General features: G+C 42.7%; 1 pseudogene; it reads left to right on the top strand.

Moving 5' to 3' along the window:
- The first annotated feature begins 10,085 nt into the window (after window positions 1-10,085).
- The window catches only part of LOC111721613, a 30,627-nt pseudogene continuing 20,702 nt past the window's right edge, over window positions 10,086-20,010 (top strand).

The raw sequence follows: 20,010 nt of genomic DNA, 5'->3' as shown, positions 1-20,010 counted from the left end.
ATGACCAGGTGAGTTTCTAAGTCCTTTTGATTTACATGGGTGAAATTTGCTTGAGAGGCAAGTGGAGTAGTGGATAGGGCACCAGTCTTGGAGTCATGAGGATCTGGGTTTAAGTTCTCCTTCTGACAAATACTGGCTGTGTGACCCTGACTAAATCGTGAAAATTTCTCAGTGGCCTAGGCAAATTTCCAAGACTAGGGTAGCTGATAACCAATGTGCTTATTGAAGGTTCTTCCCCAAGTGAGATGTTTTTTTCAATGAATTACAAATCGAGAACAACAACAAAATTCATTTTACTCATTTCCTATTTCTCAGCATCAGTTAAATAGTTTATGTAGTTCAGGTGGGACTTCTTCAAATTGGAGGCCATGTATTTTTCTCATTTTGTTTATTCTTTTTGTAGGGTAGGTGTGTGTTTTCTATGTAGGCTATGTACGACCATCTGGGTGTGTCTAGATGTGGCTTGCAGGGAAGCATGATGAGATATCTCTAGTCTTTTCCCCTGAGGATTGACCACTCTCTTCTTTTCTGGGAGTATTATCTATCTGCTTCCCAATATCATTAGTGTATGAGAAACCATTTTTAGGTTCAAGCTGCATGCCTGACTACTGTCTCTTCACTGACAAAGAGTGCCCCAATCTACATATCCCAAGCTTGACTTCCCATCACATAGTGACCTAAAGACCACACATAGTGAATTTATCCAATTTATCCAAGCTGATAGCAAACAGAAGTCATAAAAGTTGTACAGATGAGATATATCAAGCAATAGATGGAGTGAACTCTCCTAATGGGAGTAAGATGTCTCAGCTCAACTAAGAGAGGGGAGCACAGAAAGAGAGAGAAAAAGAAAGAGACAGAGACAGATGGGTGTGGGGCAGGGAGAGAGTGAGAGTCTCCAATCTCACTCAAGAAGTAATTCCCCAAAGTATCCAGTGTGGTAAATTGGCTGACCTTTAAGTTCCTTTCCAATTCTGAGATTTTGCCTGTTTCCTTCTAACTTCTTGCTAGGCAAGGTCTGGTCTGGGGTCTTATCTGTCTCCTGTGAACAATGCCTCCAGTTCCCTTGCAGGGGAATAGGGCTTGCTCACCTCTGGCCTACTTGGGTAACACCAAGAACTGGAAATGAGAGCTGTCTTGTCCACAATTTATACCCTCGCAAAGTAGGTCCCCTTTCTGTCATTCCTGCACAATGCTCATACCTTGAGGAAACTAGAGATTAAATAAAAGTTGGTTTGATTGTTTTTACTGAACAGTTACGGCTTGGCACAGTAGCAGGCATTCTAGACTTTGGAGCCTAAGCATGTGGGTATGAATCAGGGGTTTGCTGGTAACTGTTTAACAACTGGCTCTTCAAAAAATAAAGACCTATGACACACTTTTAAGTTGAATCTGCATGATTAATATTTTCTTTATCACTTTCTTAAGTCTAGACAACCAACAAAACAATATAAATCAGGCCTCCCTTTGTAGCATTTGCCAATTTCTGAGGTGTAAAAGTTCACACTGAAAATTTAACAACTGCTTTTTGTGAGCAGTTGAAGCACTTAAAGGTATGGTCAAGATGATCTAGATTAACCCCTGCCCCATCCACTGTAAAGATGGGGAAACTGAGACAAAGGTGGGGAAACTGAGACCAAGAAGGGAAGTTACTTGCTCAAGGTTAACCAGTTGGTAAATGTTAAAGCCCAAACTGGAAACTTGGGACTTCACATACTCTTTCTGCTACATCATGTTGCCACTTAGACTCATAGACTTTTACCTTAGGCTACTGGGTCTTGCTCTGCCTGGGCACTCTCAGAGTTAATCACAGCTCTCATCTGCCTCATGGTTTGCGGTTCCAAAGCATTGTGCATATACAATCTCATTTAAATTTCACCATGACTCTGGAAGTGCTCCTTCCCTACATCTACAAACGTCCCCCAGGCAACTCCATTGGGCCATTCAATTTCACTTGCAAGTTAAAATGGCATTCATCATCTTTCCCTCTGAAACAGGTAAGTTCAACTCAGCACCTGCACAGTGCCTGGCACATAGTGATGCTTAACAATACTTTTGGATCTATTCCCTTCATCTTGCCTATTTTTGTCATTGATGACACATTCTCCAAATCGCTCACACTTAAAATCTTCATGTCTCCCCCTCCCACAATATCCTTTCCTTATGCTTTTCTTGCATGGACTCTTTTTTAAAAAAATTAATGTAAATCCATCTTCTCTGTGTTCTATTCTCTCTCTCTGTGGAAAAAGAAAGAAAAACAAAATCCTTGAAACAAATATGTATGGTAAAGCAAAACAAATTTCCAACTTGACTATGTCTTAAAAAATATGTCTTAGTTTGTACCCTAAGTCCATTCCAGCTCTGTCAGCAAGGTGGTAGCTTTCTTCATCATTATTACTCTGATCATTGTGTTGATCAGAGTTCTCAAGACTTTCAAAGTTGTCTGTCTTCACAATATTGTTCTTGTAGAAATTACTCTCTTTGATCTGCTCCCTTCATTCTGCATTAGTTCCTAGAAGTCTTCCCAGGTTTTTCTGAAACCATTTTCTTTGCCATTTTTTTAACTGAAAAATAATACGCCATCATATTCCTATACCATAATTTGTTCAACCATGTCCCAGTAGATGGGTACACCCACACTTTCCCAATTTTTTTTATCAAAACAAAAAGAACTGCTATAAATATTTTTGTACTTATGTATCCTTTTCCTTGATCTCTCTACTTCTTCTTAGTACAAGTATTTCTGGATCAAAGGGTCTGCAAAGTTAAATAACTTTGGGGGGCATGCTTCCAAATTGCTTTCCACAATGGTTAGAACAATTCACAGCTCCACCAGTAGTGCATAATTGTACCTGTTTTTCCACATCACTTCAAGCAGTTCTCATTTTTCTTTTTTATCAGCTTTGCCAGATGACAAGGTGAAACCTCAGAGGGTTTTTTTTATTATTTCTCTAACTCTTAGTGATTTGGAGCATTTTTTTCCAATGGCTATTGATAGCTTAGATTTCATTCTCTGAAAACTTCCTTTCACAATTTGTCAATTTTTGACAATTAGTCAATTGAGAAATGGCTTTTACTCTTATACACTTTAATCAGTTCCCTATTTTATTAGAAATGAAATACTAATCAGAGGATCCTTTTATTTTTTTGTTCATTCATTCTCTAGTACAAGCTCTTCTCACTTCATATCTGGTTTAATTTGGTAGCCTTTCACTAACTCTCCCTCTCTCTAGCAAATCAATGCTTCTGCCTAGTACCAGCAACAGAATCCTCTTTCAAAAATACTGGTTTTATCCTGATACTCTCTTGGTCAAATACCCTCAGTCTTTAACCCCAGTTATCTCCAAAAAAAAATCCAAAGTCTCCTGTCTTACTTGAAAGGCTTTCCTCAGTGGGGCCTACCCAAGTGCTCTCTCCTGAAAGTTCTGCTCATCTAAACTGGTCTTCTTACTGTCACATTCCTAGCTTCCTGCCTGGCAATGGCAGTTCTTTATGGAAGAGGAATTTTTTCCTTTCCTTTACATTTTCCTTTATAAAAATCCTCGTCATCCTCCAAGGATTGACTACTGGCATCCTGGCTTCTCTGAAGACTATCTACACCATTTAGTATTTTCTGCCTTGTAATATGAACTTTTCATATGAATAAAGCTTACCTTCTCAGCTAGATTGCAATTCAGTTCAATTCAACGAATCACTTTAAGCAAAGCCTTATGCTCCTCCCTGAATGGCAGTCTTAATTCTCAAGGAGCTGCCATTCTAGTTGGGAGAGGATACTTAGATGCTTCTGTGGATGTCTGAGCTCATCAATGCAGATTATTCCCTTCCACAATGTAAAACAAAACCCCGGCTCCTGGTTTTGTGCAATTCTTTGCCACATCCTCTTGTCAAACCTCCTCCACATATGGGAAACTTCCTTCTAGAAAAAGAAGGCTGTGGGTAGCCATGCTGCATTCTGACTCTACGTGCAACGTATGACCCACCCACTGCCACTCCCGGCCATTCCTGTCTTCACTGCTATCCCTTACATCACATCCTGTAAACAAACCATTGTGGATTATTATCTACATATTATGTTACAAATAACATGGCCATTTCAGTCTTTAAAGGCTCTCTTCAAACCAGGAGAACACCGTACACAGTAATAGCAACTTTGTGCAGTGATCAGCTATGGTAGAATTAACTCTTCTCAGCAATACAGTGATCTAAGACAATTTGAAAAGACTCCTGATGGAAAATGCCAACTACATCCAGAAAAAGAACGATGGAGGTACATACACATTGAATACACATTGAAGCATATTATTTTCACTTTGGTTTTGTGGGTGTGTGTGCAGGTCTGTGTGTGTGTGTGTGTGTGTGTGTGTGTGTGTGTGTGTGTGTTTTTCTTTCTCATGGTCTTTCCCTTTTGTTCTAATTCTTCTTTCACAACATGACTAATGTGGAAATATGTTTAACACAATTGTGCATGTATGACCTATATCAGATTGCTTGCTGTCTTGGGGAGGGTGGGAAGAGAAAGGAGGGAGGAAAATTTGGAATTAAAAAATATTGCAGAGATGAATATTGAAAACTATCTTTACATGTAATTGGGAAAAATAAAAGCCTATTTACAAAAAAAGCTCTGCCCCCTTTCCCAGTGCATATCCTGACCCATCTTAGGACATAGTCTCTGAGAGTTATAAACAGCCTGCAACCAGTCTACTGTAATATCTTGATAAACACAGTATCTGTATAGAGATGACCCTAACACAAATTAGAAAATTAGTAACTAGTAGAGGCTAAACAGAAAGAGCTGAGGGACTTGAAGGAGGAGAAGAATTTTATTGGTTAAAAAAGGAAAAAAGATGGTCTGGGGCTGGGGAACAGCACAGATAAAGGCCTAGAGGTTGGATACTGGAGTGTGATGAGGGGTAGTTTCTTGGAACATTGAGTGCATGAAGAGGGTTAGTATGTAATGAGTCTGGAAAGGGAGGGTGGACCTAGTTTATTATGGACATACTTTGATATCAGACTAAGGTGAATTAAGTTTATCCTGGAGTCAGGTAAGAAGCTCTGAAGATTTTAGATCAATGCAATGACATGGTCAGACCTGTGCCTGCAGGGCTGGGCCCGTGGAGACACTGAAGGTAGCAGGAAGTGGCAAGGGCCTATATAGGGGTGGTGCTTGTGTGGATGGTGAGAAGGGGCCAGATGGACGTGATTTTGTGGAGATTAAAAACGACAAGATTTGGCAACTGATTCCCAGTGGGTGCCCAGGGCAAGCAACAAGTTAAGAATGATTCGAAGGATTTGAGCCTGGGTGACCAAAGAAGGTCCTTACATCCCATTATGCCTAACTGAGAGCTGGATACGTGGTAGGCACTTAATGAACCCCATCGTATTATTTTTCCTTGATTTCCGGCCTGACAGGTGGCATCTGAGGCCTTGTTCATGACCCTCACTCCTTCCCATCAACCTTTTCACTCCTCAGGAAAGTCAGTTTGTTAAGCTCATCGATAAAAAATACTTCATTCCTTCATGGCTCATTTTCCTCTTCCTAACACAATATACATAGGAGCTGGAAAGATCTAGTCACATATTGGAAGAGGCCTGACTTCAGATTCTCAAAGCTGTGACCTTATTCCTTTTGGGTTTGAGCGTCTCCCTGGATAGGATTTCACGCCACATAAACTCCAAGCCTGTGAAAAGTCAAAAGGACAGACAGGGAGGGTGTAGATTCATCTTTTTCGAATATCAAAATGCCATCAGATGAAGGAGGTGCGGGCGGGTGGAGGGGACACAGCAGCCACCGTATTGTCCTCAGCCCGAGCTCTTTTGGGGAGCCTTTGGGGACTGACGCCACCGCAAACCCTGCTCAAAGGCGGCCCTGAAAACTTGTCAGCCAGGGCTGGAGCAGGAAAAAAGGCGGGGGAGGGGGGTAGGCCAGGCCCAGTTTGCTTCCTTTCCAAATGTCCTGTCTTTGTTACGGGAATAATAATAATAATATTAACAAAAAAATAATGTGGTGTTGAGAAAAGCAGAGATTGTCAGAACTAAAAATGAACTTCAGGATTATTTTGTCCAACTCCCTCACTTTATAGAGGAGGAAGCTAAGGCTCAGAGAGGACAAGGGGTCACCCAGAGCCAGAATTGAAACCCAGGTCCTGTGATCCTTTTGAGGAACTTTAAACCACTGGCATGGGATCTTCTGGTTTCAGCTCTTTTTGGTTGGGAGAGGAAAGACTAAAGTATAAAGTTCAGTCCAAGGACGAAGGAACCTGAGAATGGAGAAATGGTTCGCTTTTGTTTGCCTCTGGGCCTGGAGAGGTAATACATTCCTCATTACTAGGACCTTTCATGTAGAGAAGATTCTTATTTAAGCACAGTGGGCTGCACGCTCCCTGGGGGCTTCTTCTACCTCTGAGGGGCTGCCATCTCTGTGGCTTTCTGTCTTTTTGGCCAGTTCTGATGCATTTGGAAACCACAGGAGCAAAAGATTTAGTACTGGATGGCACTTGCAAGGCTGTCTAGTCCAGTCACCTCATTTTACAAATGAGGAAACTGAGGCCCACAGAGGGAAAAGGATTTTCCCAGTGTCACACAAGCCTGAGTTTGAATCCAAGACTTCTGTTTTTAAATTCATTGTTCTTTCCAGTGGGCCACAAGAGAGCACAGTTTCTTCATATGATTAAGGAAGAAGTTTTGTTGTGAGTAAAGTGCTGCGTTAAGTGTTAAAACACTCTATGAATGGGAGCATTATTATTGCTCTATAGAAGTTAATGTTCCATATAACTGAAGCTTACCCCATTAAATGCCAAGACATCGGTATTTTTGAAAGAAGTGTTTCTGGACACATTCCTTGCTTCTCTGTGTTATTAATCCCCAGCGTCTTTCAGAATTTCTAGGAGCTGTGCTTGTAGATCACAGCGCCTCCACTCTTGAGATGACCTGGGGCCAGAAATGTAATTGCTCTATGGGTGCTAAGACTCTCAGCACTTGACCAGCTCAGCTGGTCTTCAGGTAACAGGCATCCAACCTGTCGTCAGATCTGAATCTGAAAACTTTCTAGTTTGGAAGTCTACTTCACAGCTGAGAGGACAAAGAGAGCAGAGTTTGAGGAAAAGCCGTCTGCTGCATCCCTTGCTGATCCAGATGAAGAAGAGGGGGAATGCGAAGGGGCCGTGCCAAAGACCTACAAAGCTGGGCAAATGATGCTAGTCTGGCGTTGTTAAAGTATCCAAACCTTCCATCCCACAGTGAAGCAAGTGCCGAATTCCCAAGCCTGGGACAAGGAGAAATGAAGCAAAACGTTTTTCTTGACACCAAGTCAGGCTCAGGATAGCTGTTCTCCCTGTCTGGCCCCCGCCTGCTCCATTGGGGTCAACGCCTGTTTGATCACTATAGCTACCAAATGGCCCTGCTAGGTTACCCAAAGCAAGATGTTTGCTGTGCCCTGTGGTGCCAGCTACACTCTGGAATCACCCCATGGAAAATACTAATAACATTAAGCAAAGGCAGCACAATTAGAACATTTTAATAGGTCTCAACCTTCTACAATGACACCCTTAAATCTTTGATCTGATTTCAAACAACAGAGGCCAGTTTTTCCCCTATTATGTTTAATCGATTATTCCAGGGCCGGGGTGGGGCCTTCCACTCTAACAGGTTTTACAAACGCTGTGGCTTTACCTTGTGGTCACCATGGTGACCTGAGAGGTGTCTGGAGGGACCCATAGCTCCGACATTCCTGAGGGGAAGACCCATAATGCTTCCTTTCAGAGGGGGGGAGCAGGCTCTGCAAGAACTGACACCCAGGAATGTGTCCAGTGTGCTAGCTCGGAAACCCCAAGGAAAAGGGGCTCGGGATCCCCAAATGCTGAAAACTATTGGTCCTCGTGGGGATGCTTTAAGGCAGTCTCTGCAGAAAGCAAACCATTCTTGACTACCACTATTCTTTAGAGAACAAAGCTACTCTCCTTTCCCTTCAGCATTACATTGAGAGAAAATTTTGAGCTGAAATGGAAAACTGAGGTTTGATCATCGAATGTAGTGCCAGAAACTCGTCTGTTTTAACCCTTCTCCTTTTTTTCAGATCAAGAAACTAAGGCTGTTGAAAGTCACTTGGCTAGTAAGAGGAAAAAGCACAACAGAGATATGCTCATATGATGTTCTGTTTGCTCTACCCCCAGATAGCCAGGGCATGTAGAAAGAAAAATGAGGAGCTGAGTAAAAGTGTCCAGTACTCTTCTTGGTGTTCTTGAAAGATCTCTAAGGAGAAAAAAATAGCATAGGGTTGGTGAAAGTGTTTTATTGTATAGAAGGAAGAAAGAAGAAGCAAAGGATAGATAGAGATCAGTAGATCCTCCTCTAACTGGTGCTGGCTAAGGAACGGGGTCCAACAAGGACCATAGTGCAGGTCAGCCTTAACATTTTCTAGATCATTTAAGAGGACAGTGATATTTGGAATATTGTTGGAGTTGACCTTACATGCAGTGGACTGGCTGGATTTCTGTTGGATGACCACTTGTAGAGGGGATTTTTTTCCGGGTGTGGATTGGATTAGGTGTCTATAGAAACCCTTTCCTATTCTGAAATTCTGTGATTCTGTGCCAGGCAGACAGGAATAAACTGCTGAAGAATTTTGCATAAGCAAGAGGAAAAATGTCAGGTGTCCTTTGAACGGGTACAAGGGTACTGATAATGTTTGGTGAAAGGAAAGTAGGCTTAAAACCTGACTGCTACTTTCTTGTGCAAGTTAACTAACCTTTGGGCCTTGGTTTCTTTATCTGTAAAAAAAAAATGACCCCTTGAGATGATGATCCATTTGTTCAGAACTAGAAAAACGATTTGAATCACTTTTTTTCTCTATAAAATGGGACATGGTATGCATGCCTCTCTTTAAGGAGCAGGAAAATAACATTTTTAAAGAATGCTTTTTATGATATCCATGTTTCTAAATTTCAGGTAAAAAATCAAACATGTTTTACCATAAATTTTATAATATTTTATATTAAAGTGCATAGTTCAGTCTTCCAAATATTAGGAATTGAATGAAATTGAAAGTAGATGAAAGTGCATATTGCCCAGATTATGCTATGCTGGATGGGCAGGGTATCCCATTGAGTTGGTACAACAGGAAGTATGTGTGTGTGTGTGTGTGTGTGTGTCTTTGACAGGCTCAAACTGGTCCTTAACTGACTAGGAGGAGGAAAGGAGACTAGACTTTCTTTGGAAATGTATTTGGTATTTTCACTAGAGCAAAAGATCTAGAACTAGAAGGCAGCAGACAAAACCCCTTCATTTTACAGATTAGGAAACTGAGGCTCAGAGAAAGGAAGTGATTTGGCCCAAGGTCTTCCAAATGGGATTTGTCTTAGTCCAGAACCTATGCTTTTCCCGAAACTCCACGCTGCTTCTTTCCTTGTGGTCCTATCCTTCTCCATCATTGCCTTTGCTCATGTGGTCTTCCTGTCTGGAATTCCCTCCCTGCTCCTACTCACTCATTCAAATTCTTCAAGGCCTAACTTGAGCCTCAACTTTTCCCTGACTCCTGCAGCTCTCACTGATCATTCAGATCTCTGAAGTACTTGTTATCCAGATTATGTGCTAGTACAGGCTAGTCCATTTATTAGTGGTAAGCACCTGAGGCCACACATTGCAACTACTGTTTCTCTTCTAGCCTCTAGCTAGCACTTCATTGGTGTGGTTTTCCCTCCACTGACACAAGCCTCAGTTCTTCTCTGATTTAGTTGAGAGGCTCACAAATAACTAAGACTGAATTCAGCTTTACTTCTGCAGCCAATCTCACAATGAACCTTAGGTACCTCCCCTGTATAAATCATAGATGCATTATGATCTGCATTGGTGGAAGGACTTTTCATACCAAGAGTTCCCCACATTGACCATATCACAGCTATGTTCACCTGTCTTGTATACCAATTCTTGCATATCACTTGGATGGAAATCTTCTGCAGCCTGCTTGTGCTAGCATATGGTTCGTTCTCCATTGGCATGTGAGTCACCTGTAGTTTGAGTGTGCCAGTGATCATGGCCTTGTTTGGGTTGTCTTCATATGGAACCATCAGGAAAATAGTAGTACTAGAAAGATGCGATTTTGTTTCTTCAACGAGTACCTGGGGATCACCAAAAGTGCTCAGCAGTTTCCCAAACTCAGGTACCATTCTTCTTCTCCTATTCACTTCTGGACTCAGTTCATTATCCATCTGCAGGGCCTGCCTTGGGTATATGTAAATATATTCTGGCTCATTTGTGTCCTTTACTTTTGTACTGATGGTTATCCAACCGTATGTGATAATCTAGACAAGAGACATTTTTCTTTCACGGTTTTTCTTCTGTAAGTTGTTAAGCCAGTTTTTTGATTGGCTGGATCTGAATGGCCCAGATTTGATGCACTTGGTACACCATAACCTACAAACAGCAGCACCTGAAGGACTTCTTATCTATGGGGATCTTTCCATTTGAACTTTGCACAGTATCATCCTCCATGACAGTTACAAACCCAAAAGACCCATGCTCACTCCAGGTCACTTCTGTGTTCCTCCTTTTCTGCAACAGCTCTGGGGGGGGGGTCATTATTTTTGTTCTTTTTATTTTGATTCAGCCCTAGGAGTATATCAGTGTGAAGAAATTCTGATTGTAAGTTCTTGGAAGGAAGGGTTTTAAAAATTCTTTGTCTTCATAGCCCCAGAGCTTAGCACAAGGCTTGTCGTATAAGGAGATGGTTAATAAATGTTGGTTGTTGATGATGATGATAAAGAGTCAACATGTTGTCCTAGAAAGGAAACCAGCTTTGGAATCAAGAACCTGTCTTTAAATTCCGGTTCTTCCATTTACTAGCTGTATGATCTTGGACAAGTCATCCCTCTGGGCTTCATTGTCCTTCTGTGTAAAATGAGGAGTTGGGCTCAGTGATCTGGAAGGGCTTCCAACTCTCATGTTTTTTGTGTTGTACTAATAATCCAATCCAAAGTACCTGGGATATGATAGAGCAGACGTGATAAAGACTGCATCCTTAAGATGATAGGCTGGAGAAGAGGCCCCAGTGAAGCCTGCAAAGGAGAAGCTGAAGGAACGCACAAGTGGCTTGACTTTGAGGTACACTCACATCCAGAGGTTAACTTGAAGCAAACACTGATTGTGGCAGCCCTTTTTCTAGTGGCAAGGAACTGGAAACTGAGTGGCTGCCCATCAGTTGGAGAACGGCTGAATAAGTTATGGGATATGCATGTTATGGAATATTATTGTTCTGTAAGAAATGATCAAGAGGATGATTTCAGAAAGGCCTGGAGAGACTCACATGAAGTGATGCTGAGTGAAGTGCATAGAACCAAGAGAACATTGTACATAGCAACAATAAGATTATGTTATGATCAACTGTGATGGACTTGGGCTCTTTAAAGTGCCGTCTGCGTCCATAGAAAGGGAACTTTGGTGACTGAATGTGGATCAAAGCATAATATTTTCACTCTTTTGTTGTAAGTTTGCTTGTTTTTTTCTTTTTCATCTTTTTTTCCTTTTTGATCTGATTTTTCTTGCATAATATGACAAATATATGTTTTTTTTCACTTGTGTTTTTTTTAATTAAATAACTTTTTATTGACAGAACCTATGCCAGGGTAATTTTTTACAACATTATCCCTTGCACTCACTTCTGTTCCGATTTTTCCCCTCCCTCCCTCCACCCTCTCCCCAAGATGGCAAGCAGTCCTATACATGTTAGATAGGTTACAGTAGATCTTGGATACAATAAATGTGTGCAGAACCGAACAGTTTTCTTGTTGCTCAGGGAGAATTGGATTTAGAAGGTATAAATAACCCGGGAAGAAGAACAAAAATGCAAGCAGTTTACATTCATTTCCTAGTGTTCTTTCTTTGGGTGTAGCTGCTTCTGTCCATCCTTGATCAATTGAAACTAAGTTAGATCTTGTCTTTGTTGAAGAAATCCACTTCCATCAGAATACATCCTCATACAGTATCGCTGTTGAGGTATATAATGATTTCCTGGTTCTGCTCATTTCGCTCAGCATCAGTTCATGTAAGTCTTGCCAATCCTCTCTGTATTCGTCCTGCTGGTCATTTCTTACAGAACAATAATATTCCATAACATTCATATACCACAATTTACTCAACCAACAAATATATGTTTAGAAGAATTGCACATGTTTAATCTGTATTGGATTGCTTGTTGAGGAGGGCAGGGAAGGAGAAAAATTTGGAGCATGAGGTTTTGCAAAGGTGAATGTTGAAAACTATCTTTGCATGTACTTGGAAAAATAAAAAGCTATTATAAAAGAAAGACCAAACCTTAACCATCAAAGACCGTTATTACTATGCAATTTCACCTGCCCCTCTGTGAGCAAACACAGATCCCAAGTTCTCCCTCCACACCTTAACAGATAGTCTTCATGAGTTGCTGCCTAATACACATTCTGTTAGCCAGTCAGGACCGAAGCTGTCTCAGTTTAGAAGTAGCCAGAGTTTGGGCTCACCTACAAATGGAAAGCCCAGGGCCATCCCATGTCATGGTATAGTCTTGGAGGAAAACTTTGCTAGAGAATGGAGGGGGCAGTGTGGGGTGGTGGAAAAAGTGTTGGCCTTGGCAGCAGGAGAGGCCTGGTTCGGCAAGTCACTTGTACTCTCTAAGCCTCAGTTTCTTCATCTGTCAGGTGGGGGAGAATATTCCTTGCATTCCCAGGCTTAGTGTAAGGAATGTACCTTGGAAATCTAAAAGTGTTAGTGACCGAGGAGCAATCATTGAGAGATCACATTTGAAGAAGTGTTTCCTTCCTTTGCTGGGCCAACATCAACGGGGCCCCTTTCAAAGTTTGGTGGGCTTCTTTGAGCCTTTCACTTTGCTCTGAGTGACCCTCAAGGCTAACTTCCCAAGTGTTATGGGTCTGAAAATCCCAAAGGATAAGAATTTGAGAAACGAAAACCCCCTACCCTGTGGTACCCATGGGATCCAAGCTATAAGTGCCATCAGAGGCGTGCATGGCCTGGCATCCAATGAACTGCATCCAGAATACCAGTTTCCATTGCCTCCAAGTATCTGTACTGGTTTTGCCATTGGGGGGAAATCTATCATTCTTGGTCTTGAGCCCAAACTATGTGCAATGCTTCAATAAAATTACTTGCGACATTTTAGAGTAAGAGTCTGGGAAATGTGAGTTCCTTAAATGACTGGATTTTTTCCCCTCTTTTAACAGCTGAATAGCTGTTCTAGTTACTTGACTAAAAGGGGGCTCTTTTCTCAACTCTATACATATGATGTGGAGCTACCCATTGAGGATGATGGAGAGAGTTGTGTGGGAGAAGTGAAAAAGAGATTCATAAACACCGGGTCGTAGATTGAATATTGTCTTGGACACCTCTTAGCTGTGTGGCTCTGGACAAAGCACTTAACCACTCTGAGCCTCAGTGTCCACATCTGTAAAATGGAGATCATAATAATAATACCCATCCCCAGAGTTATTGTGAAGATCAGTTGAGATAACCTAAGTACAGTACTTTGCAAACCTTAAAGCTCTCGAGAAATGCTAGGTAGTATGACAATGATTGTTATTGTCATAGAAGTCAAAGAATCCTGAAACATTCAAGGCTTTTAATCCAGCAGAAAGAACATTGACTTTGGAGTCAAAGATCTGGATTTGAAACCTATGTGACCTCACACAAGCCATTTCTCTTGGTCTCCTCCTCTGCCTGGATAATTGTTAAGGTTGCTTCCATTTCCACAGCCTGTGATACAGCCTACTCAGCCTTATCTCTGACTCTTGTACCTCCTTTTTTTTTGAAGAGGACCAATGACCTCACAGGATGATCTTCACTTGCCTTTGAATTGGATTTAGGGAAGGCAGGACTACACAAAGCTGTCAGCCTTACTTTCTCTTCCTTTGGCAGGACCAAAGTCAAGATGCCCAGGATGTGATGGTGGCCCTTGGTTTCTTTCATGCCTGATCAAACTCTGAACACTCACAATGCTTGTTCCGGCTGCCTTCGTGGCTTTTGGAGCAGATTGTTCTCATCTGCCTCTTCCTCCAAGGGTAGTCTTTGCATGTGTGGACTACATATCCCTCTCCCTCACTGACGGGTTTGAAGCCTGCAGTTAGCACCTCTGCTGAGATGATGTTACTGGGATGTGGCCACTGAGTGGGCTACAGCTTCTTGGGGCCACAGCTGAGTCTTGGGAAAAGGTGGACAGCAAAGCAGCCCAGAGGTGCCAATCCTCCTCCAAAACTCCATCCATCCCTATCTCTGACTAGTTCCCTACCAGAAGTCTTCTGCTCTGTGTTAGTCATTCAGTGCTCCAACATGTAGCACCCCTTGCGTTTTCTTATCTCACTTCCTTTACTCACCCCCCCTCCAATCTTCTGTTCTCCAGGAGGCCCTCAGAGCTGCCTTCCACATATTCACGTATAGTCAGGTTGCTGACATGACTCAATCTTGATGAAGTTCAGTTGGCTTTGTGATCATGCCTTCCTTTTCCAGACAGTCACTACCCATATCTCGGTGTTTTCTAGAATTTGCTCAGGAATTGAAGCCAAGTTTGGTGGCCTGCAGTGCAAACGTTACATTCTTCCATTTTTAAAAACTGTCTCCGTTTTTGCCCTCCTTCAGTCTTGTGGTCCCTTTGTCTTCTGTTCTCCAGGACCATTCAGACATCACCCAGTGTGGCTCGGCAGTCACATCTAGCAGCTCTTCCAATCTCCCAGACTTCTTCCTCCTCCCTCTGCCTTCTAGGATCCTTTTATATATATTAGCTTTCCCTGTTAGACTATAAGCTCCCTGAATTCAGCCACTCTCTTGCTTGCTAGCAGCCCAGCCCCTGGCAGGTAGCCCTGGTTCGCTCTGGCTCTTTCTGGCCCTTCCATTCCCTGGGACCTCCCATAGCCTGGCCTTTGCTGCCCCCTTCAAGCGTATACTCCCCTTGAGGCTGCAAGGGACCTCAGGTCAGATCTCTCTGTGGTCCCGTGTACTCTAGTGCCTTGCCTGCGAGTAGAAGGGGCTGAGTGGATGTTTCTCAGCTAGCGATCGGCTCAAACTGCTTCCATGTGAAGCCAGCCCAGGCCCATGGAAATGGTTTGGATGGTTCTTCAGAGGAAAATGCCATTGTGTTCATCAAGCGCTTATTAAGACGCCGCCATGTGAAGAGCACTAGAAAGAGAAGAGGAGGAGGATGGGAAGATAAAATTCATCATCTTCTCTGGCCTTTTCCAGCTATCACTCACTTCAGATTAGCAGATGAACCTGGCCCTTTAAAAACAGTAAACCCCACAGGATAGGTACCGAGTTTCCCATCCATGGAGAGATTCGATCTTCTGCTTGGGGATATTGTAGATATTCAAATAGGGGTGGAAATTCACTTAAGATTATAGGATGTAGACACAGAAGGGGCCTACAGATAATCTAGTCCAGAGATTATTATCCCCCCCCTTCCCCTCCAGCCCATTTCCTTTGTTTGCAGTACCTTTCCCTAGTTCCCCTAGGTCTTTGCAACTAACTTCCTGTGTTATCTCAAGCCCGGGCTTTTCTGTGTCTCTGGAGTTCAATTTCTTTATCCTGGAATTCTGTAGTTTGAGGCACTTTCCACAGTCATCTATTAGCAGCTGTGGAAATGTGGGAAGAAAAATGGATTGGAAGTTAGTAACCTGGGCTCCCCGTCTGCACGCCCACCTGACAGGTGTGAGCTTTGGCGGGGTGCCTCTTCTCCCTTGGTCTGTTTCTTCCTTTGTTAAACGAAGGGATCAGAATAGATCAGGGATTTTTGAAACTAATCTGACATCCATGAACCCTCGGGAGCTCTGGGAATTTGTTTCCCTTGTAATTTCACTACTTTCAGACATAATTATTTTCCTTGGAAATGCTGTGTATTTATTTGTAAACATTTGAAATGCTGAAGAGTGGGATTCTGAAGAGCCCGTGGGTTTTACCAGACTGCTGAAAGAACCTTTGTTACAAAAAAGGTGAACAATCTCTGGACTGTGTTACCTCTAAAGCCCCTTTCCTATCTAAATCCTATAATCTTAAGTGAGTTTCAAGTCTTATTTGAATATCTACAATATCCCTGAGCAGAGGCTTGAATACGTCTGGTGATGAGAAACTTGCTACCTATCCCATAGGGTTTATTGTTTTTTGGTTGTTGGTTTTTTCAAGAACTAATATGAAAATAGATATGAAAACTCTGAAAAGTAGAAAGCACAAGACAAACATAAGAAATCACAGTGTGTCTGCACTTTCAGGCTGGCTATTTTTAAGATTCCAGTAAAATTCCGAGCCCTTTCCATTTCAAATTAGCATCTTGCTTTCACTCTCTGGGAAACCCATTTCCAGCTTGTTAAGGCTGGTGTGAAAGTCAAGCCCTGTAATCTGGCTGCTCAAACCTCCCTAATTTGGAACATTAGGGCCCAGCATCAGCCATTGTTCAGAACTTCCCAAATTCAACCCCAGGGATGGAAGGGGGGGTTAGTATTTTATGGCCTGTTTTCCTTTCTCTGCAGCCTTGGGCAGTACGGGGTTGGGGAGGAGAGTCTGGAGCCTCCTTAACTTTCATAAAGCTTCAGAGTTACTGAGAGATACTTGAAGACTGGATGCTTATCAGGGTCAGGAGAAGGATGAAGGCTGAACTTGGAATTGGTGAAGCGCGCGCGCACACACACACACACACACACACACACATTCACTCTGTCCCAAAGGTTCTCTTCAGGAGTTCAGTAGCACTGTCGCCCAGATTTTTGGCAGGAGTTAATGTGTTCAAGTGTTCAACCCACAATGTGTTATGGGTACATTTTGATAGTTTGAAAAGAAATTATAGGATCTAGGCTATCAGAGCTAGACTGAATCTTAGAACATAGACCATCAGAGCTGTGAAGAGGTTTAGAACACAGAATATTACAGCTAAAAGACTTGGGAGATTTTCTGTTAGTCTCAGATGCTTAAGCTTTGGGGAAGAGAGACAGACAGACAAACAGACACGGAGAGACAGAAGGAGGGAGGAAGGGAGGTAGGAGAGAGAATAGACAGACACAAAGACACATACACACAGATAGAGATGGAGAACACATAGAGTCTTTTTATATAGTATCTACTACACACCAGGCATTGTCCAAAGCACTTTACAATTATTTTCTCACTTGATCCTAACAACAACCCTGTGAGGTAGGTGCTATTATGATCCCGTTTTTCAGATGAAACTGAGGGAAACAGGTTAATTGATCTGCCCAGGGTCACATAGCTAGTAAAGCAAATACTTCAGACACAAGGTATCAAATTAAAAGAAAAATTCCGAGATGCTTTTCTTCCCCATAAGGACAAGGGAATCGTCACTTCCCAGAATCGTGGTTTTGGTTGACTGTTTTTTCTCTCCATTAAAAGCATCTTTACCTCCACAGACCTAGGCTCTTGAGGAAGACAAACTAGCTTTGAACCTTTCTGCTATTACTGTTGCTCCACGCCATAAATAATACCTGTTTCTAGCCCAAGCCTCATCTGACTTAAGGTTAGAAAGTCATTGTACATGCCACTAAACTTCTTATTGCGTGCCCCTTCAGAATCATTTTGAGCATTGCTCTTTAGGCAAACTGACAAAGGATTGTCCAGCTCTGAAGCCACCTGGTTTCCCGAACCCCCAGATTCTTTTGGTGTCCCATGCAAATGAAAGGGATGGGGAAAAACTGGGAACAACTTCCAGCTCGAGCTGGCAGAAAGCAATGCCTTTCACCTCCATCCTTTGTTCCAAATGCCTGCTTTTAGTATGTATACAATCTATTGTGTATTATTAGGGCTCTGTGTCTTTGAGCAGCCCTATTCATATATGTCATCATTCCTTTAGTCTTTGATCCTTGTTTATGTATTTGAATATGTAAATTTGCTGATGGAAAATGGATGTTAAAGAGCAGGAAAGCAGAAAGAGCCAAAAAAAAAAGATGATGTAAAAATAAAGGAAGCCAGGAAGGATGATAGGCAAGAAAGCAGTTCTTCAGTTACCGACGAGGAGAAACCTCCAGCTCTAACAAGCCCACACTCTGAAAGAGAGGGCGAACAATACATGCCTGGTAGCGAATCAGCCGAGTGTCTACAGAGAAGCCAACTAAAGACAGTTCAAAACCAAACCAAAAAGATGCCTTAAAGCATGGAGCCAGCCCCTCAACGAGGCATTTGGTGGGCTTGGGCGTGCAGTGAGGCCATATCTGGGGTTAGTTGGTTGGTATCAATCAGGGATTCCAGCCGACCCTGTGAATCTACTTTACAACTGTAGATTATCAGTGCCAACCCAAAGGGGATGAAAGGCTGGGCTCCAAGTGGAAATGGATTTGGTTTCTAAAGTACTTTGAGCCCCATTCAAATCTGCCCTCGTCATAGCCTGGACCGCTATGTTTGCTGGGATCCCGTCTCTGCTGCTAGCTCTTTTGGGAAATGCTTATGGGCACACCTCCGTATCCAGGGGCTCCTCAGAGCCATGCTTATGTCATGACAAAGTTTGACCAGGCGATCTGACTCCCTATTTTTCCAAAACACTCAGCTTCACATTCACTGTATAAAGAACAGATTCACCAGCACTAAACCATGGCTGCAGCCACTGCCTCACTGAGCATGCCCCACAATAGACTGATGTTTCCAGCTACAGATGGGTTGACTGATCTTTTTAGATAAGCTCATCAGCCCTGTCCTTCTGGCTCAGCCTCCTAGAAAAGTCTCCTGGGCCCAGCATTGTGACTCAGTTGTATACTGAAGGATGGATGAGAGAGTCTAGAGCTAGCAAGTGTTGGTGTTTTTTCTTCTTTAAAATATAAATAAATATGATGCTTCTCTCTGGGAGAAAGCAGGTTTCTCGGGGAGGTTTTCTGGAGGCAGCTTTAGTTTCAGTTACAAGTAAATAATCACCCAAAATCGCAGCCAGCTGGTAAAAATGCAAACATTTATTTTCTCCTTCCAGAATAGCCCGGTTAGTTGAGGCCTAACTCTCTGCTTGGTTCCAAGAGATCTTGCAGCTTTGTCCTTGGCTTCTGCGTCTGCTTTCTTCAGCCTCCAGCCAGCACCAAGGTGGAAGATGCAATGAATCTCTCTTGCCTCGGAGAGAGAGGGCTTGTAGCCTTCCTCCCAAAGTGCTCCTCTCCGCCCCCTGGGAATGTTCCCAAGTAAAAACTCTCGAGTGGCTCACTGGAGCTGTATTTATGCTGCTTCTCTGAGAGTGGGATTGTGGGATATCTCCCTGCGTGCTCTCTGGCCCCAAGAGCTTCAAGGGAGGTGTGAATTCAGATATCTCTTTCTAAACCCTGAAATCTCCCAAACATGTGAACTCCAATGAGTACTTCAATATTTCTTGCTTCTATGAGCTCTCTAAAGGTGTGAACACAAGCATCGTTTCTATCAGTTGTACTTAGTACCTTGTTTCAAGTTCTGGCCCAAAATATCTCCTTCTAAGATCAAATCAATCATATTGAACCAGGCTAAATTAGATAATTATTGTCTCTATCAACTCTAATGGCTTAACAGTTTGTAAAGATTCCAACAAGCAAGCCCTTGAGATTATATACTTTAACCCCCTCATTTTATGGAAAAGGAACCTGGGAGGACTTGCAAATAGTTTCCAGTAGCATTTCCTCAAATTTCCCCTAATAATACTGGGAACCAAAGCAAACTCGCTTGCAAAGCTTCAAATTTAAAGCCCCATCCTGCTCTGCAAACCAGAGTGTCAATCGCAACGTGCCTTAGGGGGCCTGCCATCAACCCAGTCACTTCACAGGAGCAAACTGGGCCCCACACAGAGAAACAGGTTGGCTGAAGATCATATAGTAAGTTAATGGTAATGTTGGGGTTAAACCCAGGTCTCTTGACTTTCAAACTCTCTATCACTCACAGCAATTGCTCTTACTAACTTGTCTTCTCCGTCTCTCTCCTCTAGCCTTTTGCCTCAAAAAGTCCTCTGGGCTGTGGTGCCCAGTGCCAAGGTGCTAAGCTCTCTAGTGAGCTCTTCATTTCCTCTTTTGCCCAGCCCAGGCTTTGGGGTAGATAGGA

Source organism: Sarcophilus harrisii, chromosome X (assembly GCF_902635505.1).
Source record: "Sarcophilus harrisii chromosome X, mSarHar1.11, whole genome shotgun sequence".
NCBI lineage: Eukaryota > Metazoa > Chordata > Mammalia > Dasyuromorphia > Dasyuridae > Sarcophilus > Sarcophilus harrisii.
This window is presented reverse-complemented; position numbering and strand designations above follow the sequence as displayed.